This window comes from Acanthopagrus latus, chromosome 23 (assembly GCF_904848185.1).
Source record: "Acanthopagrus latus isolate v.2019 chromosome 23, fAcaLat1.1, whole genome shotgun sequence".
NCBI classification, from domain to species: Eukaryota; Metazoa; Chordata; class Actinopteri; order Spariformes; family Sparidae; genus Acanthopagrus; species Acanthopagrus latus.
The window spans coordinates 11,040,514-11,049,951 of NC_051061.1; the positions used below are offsets into that span (position 1 = coordinate 11,040,514).

General features: G+C 43.4%; 1 protein-coding gene across 1 annotated transcript in view; it reads right to left on the minus strand.

Annotated features, from left to right (window-relative positions):
• Positions 1 to 3,985, minus strand: part of LOC119014422 (protein phosphatase 1 regulatory subunit 29) — a 63,329-nt gene extending 59,344 nt beyond the window's left edge. The window contains exon 1 of the mRNA XM_037089584.1: positions 3,858 to 3,985. The gene's annotated coding sequence lies outside the window, so the exon portion shown is untranslated. The remainder of the gene's footprint in view (positions 1 to 3,857) is intronic.
• Between the last annotated feature and the right edge of the window lie 5,453 nt (positions 3,986 to 9,438).

Sequence of the window (9,438 nt, forward strand, 5' to 3'; positions counted from 1 at the left end):
GTCTTGGCCTCTTAGTGAACTGAGGTCAGGATGATGTAAAGGGCACTAATGCCTCTTCTGATTAATTTTTCAATAAGTGCTAATGCCCTTGCCCGTATGGAGCCAAGATGGCCCAGGCAACAGATAGAAATCCTAGTTAAGATTTTATCATAGTTTCCATCATCCATCTGACTAAATGGTGCTGTTTGTTTAGCTTGACCCAAGTATGGTTCACATTTCTTTTCTTTTAATACATAGATGTTTGTAATGTAATTTTCGATGCGGTGATGTTTCCCTGTTGCCCTATCCTCTTTTTATGTCTCTCCAGCCATCCGGTCGCCAGCATTGTTGTCATTTTTTTTTTTTCTCGTTTTAAGTCAACCCCCACAGCATCAGTTTTCATGTCTTGGCTTTCACACAGGAGAGGTAAACAGGAAGAAAATTACACTTCAGGTTTCTTCCAGCGTAACATCCATCACCTCCTGAGAGCGACCCCAGCAGACAGCGCTATGGATTCCCTGAATTATGGCTAACGTAGTTCAATAGTATTCTGATGAACTGGAGATTACAGAGCAACAAGGCAGTGGGTTTGGTAGGTGGGTGGTCATTATTCAGGTCTCCCAGGCCTGCTTCCCCTACTGATTTCCTCTCTCCTTTTTCCCGGAACACCACTGATCTGTGATTGCAATTGATTGGAGGCTGCTCATCATTCCCCCAAGGGCAACATCAGGAATCATCGACATCAGGGGGAGGCAACGGATTTAGGGAGATAAGCAGATGGGACAAATGAATGCAGTGGCTGGAGAGTAAAGCAATGTGTGGAAACCAAAAGGCTGTAATAAATGGGGGAAATAATGTGGGGCCTACAGCCTGACATGTTTTCCTCGTGTATTTCTCCTAAATTCAAATGAGTGTGGCCTGTGATCGATGGCGCCAGGCTTAGACCTGGACGGTGAGGGCACCAGGAGAGGTTTTCCGTTGCTATTGATTGTAGCGAAAGAAAATTTACTACAGTGTATGAGAAGGAATCCACCTACTTAGCCAACCAATGCACCCGTCTGTCATTTTGTGCAGAACCTAATAGAGCACTTATTAACTATTGATCCTCAAAGAGACTGTGCTGTCCTATCGACATGCGCGTCTTCAGTTTAAGACCAACATCAATTGACTGCAGCAGGTTTCTTGACATCCGTGTTGAATTCAGATTAATTTATTCCTAAACTGTAGGGAAAAAAAGCAATGTTACGTGACTCACTGTCATTTTTGTCATTTTTTGGACCAAATTGAAGACATATTTACTCTCAAATATGTTCAGTCAGAAGTGACATTTTAATCAAAATTATGTTGTCTTAATAGTCTGCGTGCTGGTTTGCAAACACTCAACAGCCACATTTAACTGTCACACTTGCTATGAAACCCACATCTACTATAATTAATTATAAAGCACAATGAACATACCTATAATGCGTATACAGCACTGTTTTATTACAGATATGAGCACTCATGAATGTTCATGATATTTGTCTAACAATAATCATGGATCAACTGATCAATCAACTGATGATCACACCAGTGTCTAAAATGCATCATAACACATTATGAACAGACCTTTTATGGGTTATAATGCACCTATAGTTCCATATTATCATAGTTATAAGCACATGATGCATTATAAACATTAATATAATGCATGTTAATGTTTGTGTGCTGTTTTCTTTTCATTTTACCTGTAGCAAACAATAACCACTAACAGTGACTTATAACCAGATTATAAGGTATTACATCTACCAGGGATTCCTTTACTTTACCTAAAGGCCCCTTACAATAACTGTAAGGTAAGATAATAAGGTGGTATAAAATGATTATAATGTATTACAACTATGTGAATCTGAATACACTATGACCCTTGCAAAATTGGTGGGTATGCCATATTGATACTTGACCTTATAAGTCATCATATGCTTTATAATGTGTTATGATTATTGTTATAAAGCATTCTGAATATTTATGATTGTTCATAACTACATGCACAATACAAAATATTATAAGCATGTTTATGATGCATTACAGACATCAGTGTCATAATGAGTAATGGTCATTGCCTTAACGTGTTATGACTATTCGTGAGTGCTTATAACTATATTTATACAGCACTACAGGTGCATTATAACGCGTTATAAACATGGGCTTCATAGACAGTGTTAACTTTTAAATGACTGGTTAAAGGGGCACTGTGTAGTTTCTTGGAACACTGTTTGAAGCTAGAAAGGTGGCAGGGTCCGCCACAATTGAAACAGTATGAACTTATGTTGTCGTTATTGTTTGTTGCCTCAGTTTGACAACTAGGCCATGAGGACAAATCAGTCAATGAACATCTTTCTCTTCTGATTATGATCCGAGCTGAATTTTGAAGTGAAAAGTCGCGTCAGCAGCCTTCATTTACCTCGACACAGATCACACTCATTCAGCTTATTATCACCCCATGTTTCCTCCTGGTCACCCACGCCCCCTGCAGAGGCTCTACACCCCCGAGTTTGAGAGCAAATGACCTTATCCAACAAATAATAATAATAATAAACGATAAAATGGTGCCTCAGTTTCGGTCGGTGCATGCAGATGATCTTTGAGCACACATTCATCACATCCCCAAACCACTCAGCCGCCCCAACATGTGGCGTTCACAACCCACCAAAGCCAGTTTTGCGCTTGGTCAGCACAACTGCGCTGTCCATGGTGCTGCCGAGGCTCTGCGCCCCGTCCCCCGTAACACACACACACACACACACACACACACACACACACACACACACACACACACACACACACACACACACACACACACACATACACATAGCCACACACAAATTTCATTTCTGATTCATTTCACCAGCGTAGTAATGGATGATCTTTAGATTTTGCTCACAGCTGCTACGTGTTGTCTCGTGCCTGGCAGTCCAAACGTGTGGGCGAAGGAATCTGTGTGGTCCGTCGGTCAGTTAGTCGGACACTGTTGCTGCTGCTGGCAGGGAACCTCTCTCTCTCTCTCTCTCTCTCCCACTGACTCACACACATGCACGCACGCACGAGCACAGGAGGACTACAGGCAGCTGACACTGAAGCCCTCATTGCAGGTAAAGTGTGGCCGCCTGTCGTGCGACAGAGGGGTTAACACTGCTGAAAAGCTGGGCCATTTACCCTTTAGAAACACAAGCTAGAGCACATACACACACACACACACACACACACACACACACACACACACACACACACACACGCATCGCCAGTTTGATCCCCTGCGTGATTCCTCCCTCGATACTAAATCCCTCCTCGCACATCTGTCCATGGCGCGCACTCTGCCCGTCCATCCTCTCTCCGCAGAGCGCCGCGTAAATACCAGCCAGGCTTTTCATGTGACACTTTAAATCTATGGCTGCAGATTTTAATCACTCCTGCTTGGCATTTCAACCCCCCCAAAAAACGCGCAGAAACAGCGCGCCGTGGTTTATACAACTGCAACTGTGGAAATGTAGACTAAAACCAAGAATCTCATCTCGCACAATAATATTGAACCCTCACCAAAAAAAAAAAAACGCACAGAAACGCAGTTAACGCAACCCATCACCCCACAACAGCAGAACACGGATGCATGCCCTCGTAAAAAAAAAAAAAAGAAAAAAAAAGAAAAGAAAAACAACCATATGGGCTTCTGTTGCACCAAGAGGACTCAGCCCAGCAGAGCGGTGGAGTCTGTGGTGCAGGTGCACGCTCGCTCTGCCGTCGCTCGCGTCCATCGCATATTATGAAGCACACCGAGGCAACAATTTAGGAACAGATGAGATTCAAGCCGTGAGACAGAAACATGCATGTTCATACAGTACCTTCACTTATTTCCCTTCCAAATGATGGAGCGAAAAAGAGAGATGTCTTGTTGTGGGGTTTTTTTTCCTCCTTTTTTTAAAAAAAAAAATCATCCACTGCTATCGTCGCAGGCTCAGCAGCACGGCGCGAGAGGATGACTGAGAGAGAGAGGGAGAGAGAGAGAGAGAGAGAGAGAGAGAGAAGAGAGGTAGAGGGAGGGAGAGAGACAGAGAGAGGTAGAAGGAGAGAGAGGGAGAGAGAGATCAACTAAAGAAATATAGTTGAACTGCAGTGGGCATCTGCCTCTACAGCTGGCTTCTTTTTCAGTGTGGACACACTTTATGGCAGCACTTAATGTCCATATAATGTCCATATATATATATATATATATATATATATATATATATATATATATATATATATATATATATATATATATATATATATATATATATATATATATGTTTGATAGTATCAGACTGCAAATGCAGTATTATTAGTGGGCTTACTCAGGTATAGTGTACATGGGAGGGTGACAGAGACACACATTTGTCAAGTATCAGTCACCCTCATGAATACCTCATTACCGTTCATCGTGATAAGAACATTTTAAGGAGACTTATTATGCAAACTGTGTTGGTTTCAGGACCAGTGTTTTCTGTGCGAGAGCGGGGCTCCTGTTGTCATGGACTCAGGGCTTATTAACCTCCAAGACCATTTGCATGCACAAGACCCAAGTAACACAGTGAAGGAAAGGAAAACAAAATGAGGACGCCTAACAGGTCTCCTTTAACAGACACTCCAGACACAGAAACGTTGAACACATGGAACCTCAAACAACCTGATCGGCCTTTGTAATACTCTGTCGCTAACTGTTAGAAATACTGTCATAGACAGCGCGAGGGGGAACAGAGGAAGGAAGAAGGATTTTGCTCCACAAAATGCAGCGATTCTGTTTTGACACATTCAGTCACGTCAACTACCAGAGAGGTAAATTATTAAACCATCCATGCAAAAAGCATCACATGTAGTGAGCACATTTCAATGACTCGGGGCAATGAAAAACCTATGATGAAATATTCACTTATTGAGGTATTGCTCCAGGCTTAGCAATTAGAATGAGACCCATTTTGCTCTTTGAGTTTTTTTTTCCCTTTCCTCCAGGATCTTGAGCATGTAAATGGTCTTGATAGTTAAATAGTCCAAGCCAATGGGAGCTCCTCTCTCCCACAGAAAACACTGCTCCTGAAGTGCCTCGTCAGTAGTCTCGCCTTTCATTCCCTGACTTCTGGACGTCGCGCTACATCAGCATGTCACTCATTCGTCTACATTCGTTGCAGAAGTGGAGCTAAGGGGAGGCTGAAAAATACACCAGAGTTGACTGAAAACACAGCAAACACAGCCGGCTCAGGCGCGTGTGAGCTGACCAATCAGAGCAGTTTGGGTATTCATGAGGGGTAGGTCTTAAAGAGACAGGAGCATCTCAGGCGGAGGGGGGAACACCTGCATGTGAACCTCTCCCAGCAGTAACCCAAAATGAAATGATGAACCTGAAAATGAGCAAAATACATCTCCTTTTAAATAGCCAAGGGGTGCAGACCAGTGAAATGATCAGAGCCCACACTATTGTCAGCTGCCTCTGTATTTTATTTCTCAACTCTCTACCAGTAATATATTCATTCTCTGCGTTACACGTGTGAGGCTTAAAGAAGAATGAAGGACGGAGCTGGGTTGGGTGGGAGGGAGGCGGCTCAGTCTCCAGCAGTTTGTGAATCAAGCCGAGCAAATCCAGAGCTAGGACTGACAAGGGCCTGATGATGTAGTGCACGAGCGTGTGGGCGGCCGGGTGTTTGATTCTGCCTGTTTCACATGAAGGAATATGCTGGAGGTGTGATCATACTCAATTAACACTCTTCCCCTCCCCATTTCTCACTTGCTGACGTTTTTTTGGGTTGTTTTTTTGTCTCCTAGTCTCTCTCACTCTCAAAAGCAAGAGTGCACAGACACATGCAAACACACGTGCGCGCTTCATCTCATTAGCTCACCTCTCTTCCCTCCGTCTCCGTCTTTCTCCTTTTTTCATCGGAGGACTATTAGCTCCAGAGACTGATGCGGTGCTGAGACTCTCATTAATATTTTCTCATTATCAGTGCCTGTAGTGTCAAGCAGTAGCACAATGGCTTGTCTTGGCATGATGCTTAACAAATCTGTTATCTACCGCCGCTGCTCTCAGGATATGTAGTCATGTGTGATGAGCTATCTAATGCTTCCGCACACAATGGGCCACATTGTGTACCATAAACAGAAGTACAGCTGTGCCTCTGCACCAATGCTGGATCATGAGGCTTGCATTAAGTGTAAGCTTCACCGCAGAACCACTAGATTTTGTGTGTTCAAACCCGCATCCGGTCAGTTCTGGTCTACTATTTCTGTGAGGCCGCATTTATTGCCAGTCAGGGAAAATTAGTAGATTTTGAAGAGAAAAAACAAGAAGAGAAGAGAGGGAGGGAGGGAGACAAGCGGGAGAGTGACTCACCCTCCATTAGCCCTGGCAAAGAAGTTCTTTGTTCCGTCATACCTTTGCTCATCTAATACAAGGGATCGCCTCAAGCTTGCTGGTTTGCTTGAGCCAGCTGGGGTAAAACAGTCTTTGAGGGACAGACTGGAGAAGATACGACATGTTTGGGGACCATTTATTCATAGAAGTGTGTCAAAAGAACAGATGGGTCAACCATCAGTCTAATCAGTGGGCTAACAAACATCCCTAGCCCTGAGTGTCTGCTGAGAAACTCTGTATTTTGAAGACTGCACTGATTGGCCGGTGTCAAGCCCGTCATCAGGGGGCCAGAATGATGCCAAAGAGATGGGTCATAATCCAAAAACATCAATTAGTCTGGTCACAAAATGTCAGGTGTCAGGCTCGCGCTGATCATCATCAGGGACCCAAAGACGCTGGTCTGTCTGCTTTAATTTCCTAAAAGCCTCATCCGGCCGTCCAGTCATGAATAATTCTTTCCTAACTTCTCTCTCACATACGAAAACCACTTTGATGCATGGGCCTTCTTTCCTGACAGCCAAACAATTACCAGCTTCTCTGCTGTTCCCCAGTTACTGCCAGGGACTTAAATATAGGATCCATTTTGTGAGGCTAACTACTAGTGCGAAGAAGAGTAGGGCTGTCATCATGCCACTGCCTAGTGTTTTGGGGGGGCTATGACATTGGCTGCTCCATTAATGAATCTCATCTCAGATGCATTCCCGTTCCAGACATCTTTCCAGCTGGATGGGTCCCTTGCTGCAGTTTCATACTTGATTTGCTTTTTAAACTTTTTCTGGGAGATTTGCTTTGGTGCACCTTGTCAGCTCCATCTGCTCATGTGTTTCATCTAATTCAAGATGAACTGAAATCATATGAAGTAATTTTTTTTGTCAACGTGTTTTTTTTTTGTTTGTTTTTTTTTTGTTTTTTTTTTAATTGTTGTGTTTTGATAATAACATCTTTGGGTAAAGATTAAAGGTCTTTTGGCAGCTATCACAAATGTTCCTTTTCATCTCAGCCAGCTGTAGAGGTGTCACTGCCTGTTATTGACACCAGCTGACAGGCTGCTGGTGTTACCTTGTAAGTTGCATGAAGCTTGCGTTTCATGGGTGGACAGCAGAATGTAGTGAAAGAGGACAACAGCGTCTACCTGGACCAAAGTGACATTTGCAGGTACGTTATGTTTACATGTTGATTAATGTGCTGCAGATGAGCCGCTAATGGAGCCTGGAGACTGAAGCTAGCGGTGCTCTTTCCTCAGATGACTGTTTGTTTGGTCGCTCCTTCAGCAAACTGTGATGCAGGATGAGGAAATTTAGAGCAGAAGAGTTTAGCAGGAAGGCTAATGCAGCACTTGTGCTGTCCATTAGACCGACTGTTCTGCCTGTGAACGCTGATGTAACAGCTTTATCCAGGATTTAATTTGTTGAATCGTAAAAAGTTCTCCATCTACATAGACGGAAGCCTAACTGTATTAAGTCAAACTAATGCAAAGCATTCTGTTGTCAACTGCATTGTCTTGATAGATGCAGGCCTGCCATGGTCCAAGCCCTGTATATGGGCATTCTCTATGGGCCCCTGCATGTCCAGGGTGTATCACTGTGTTGGCACATTGGACCATCACAGTTAAAGTTGTTCCAGGACCATTATTTCAACTTAAATTCAGTTAAACAGCAAAGGAAAATGTATCTCAGCAAACCGCTGTGGTTTAGAGGGTTATGGGTCAGGACACTGTGGAAAATAATTCCACTTGGAACATATTATACTTATTATTTTCCACATCTTTACAATTTTCTGTCTTTATTTGATCAGGCTTAGGGATCTAAAATACATTTTAGGGAACTACAATGCTTTGTTAGTTTAAGGGACCTGAAATTGCTTTAAAGGTCCCATATCTTAAAAAAAAAAACACATTTTCTTTGGTCTCTACATATATAAGCTGGTCCTCCCTGAGCCTGCCAACTCCCAGAATGAGGAAAACAAGCGATTCCTGCATGGTTTCTGCAGCCCACACACTGGTAACCCGGCGCTCCTACAGGCTGTTCAGATTCAGCTCCTGTCGTTACGTAACGAAAGGAGTCATTATCATAGGCCGACCTCCTCTGCGCGGTGATAGGAGATATCCGAGAGGGGGCGTTCATCCCCGAGATGAAGTTTGGTGTGTCCAGCTTTCACGAGCTGTTAGTCATTAGCTTCATGGTGGTGAATGTGACAACACATACGAACAAACTAACATTATACAGACACACTAACCATTCTGAAACATCCTGCTGCAGCCACAGAGTCTGTACTTCTTCAGGAGCCTCTCCTTCTGGGTCCCATTCTGGGTCAAACTCGTTCGGATGAACAAAAAAATCTCCACGAGCCATAGCAATAAATATATACATCCACCGTAAACATTAGCGCATGCTACGGCTAATGCAAGGCATCCTCTCCCTGAGAGAGATGTAGCAGGCAGGGCTCTCCAAGTGGGCGTTGACAGACGGAGCTCATTAGCATTTAAAGGTGCAGGCACAGAAACAGACTGCTCTGAATAGAGCTCTGTAGAGCGACTTTTAGACAGCTGAAATTCAGGACCTCAGATGGGTTTGGGGCAATGCATATCAAATACAGATCTGTTGGACCTCTGATAGCTGTGTGAAATTGATGAAAAACAGCATAATATGGGACATTTAAGGCAGCTAAAGTGCTTGGTTAAGTTTAGGGTTTAGGCAACAAAAAAGTACTTGGCTCGGTGTAGGAAAACGTGGTTTGGGTTGGAATAAACTCTTTCACAAAGCTAAACACGTATTTGAAAAGGAAAAATCAATTTCTCCCATGTCTATTTTCTGGTATTTTTCCCAAAGTCATTACACTATGATAACATAAACGTCCAAAAAACATAATTGGTAAATTTCAGTGACTGCCTTGGAGCAAAGTATGAAGTTCCAGGAACTGCACCAACAGGACAAAATCAGATTGTGTGCGTGTCTACGCCAAGTAATGGAAGTGTCTCTGTGGGTCCTCTTTAAGCGAGGGACCTGTTTACTCACCTTTTTTCATCTCAGCCCTCCCCCTGAGTT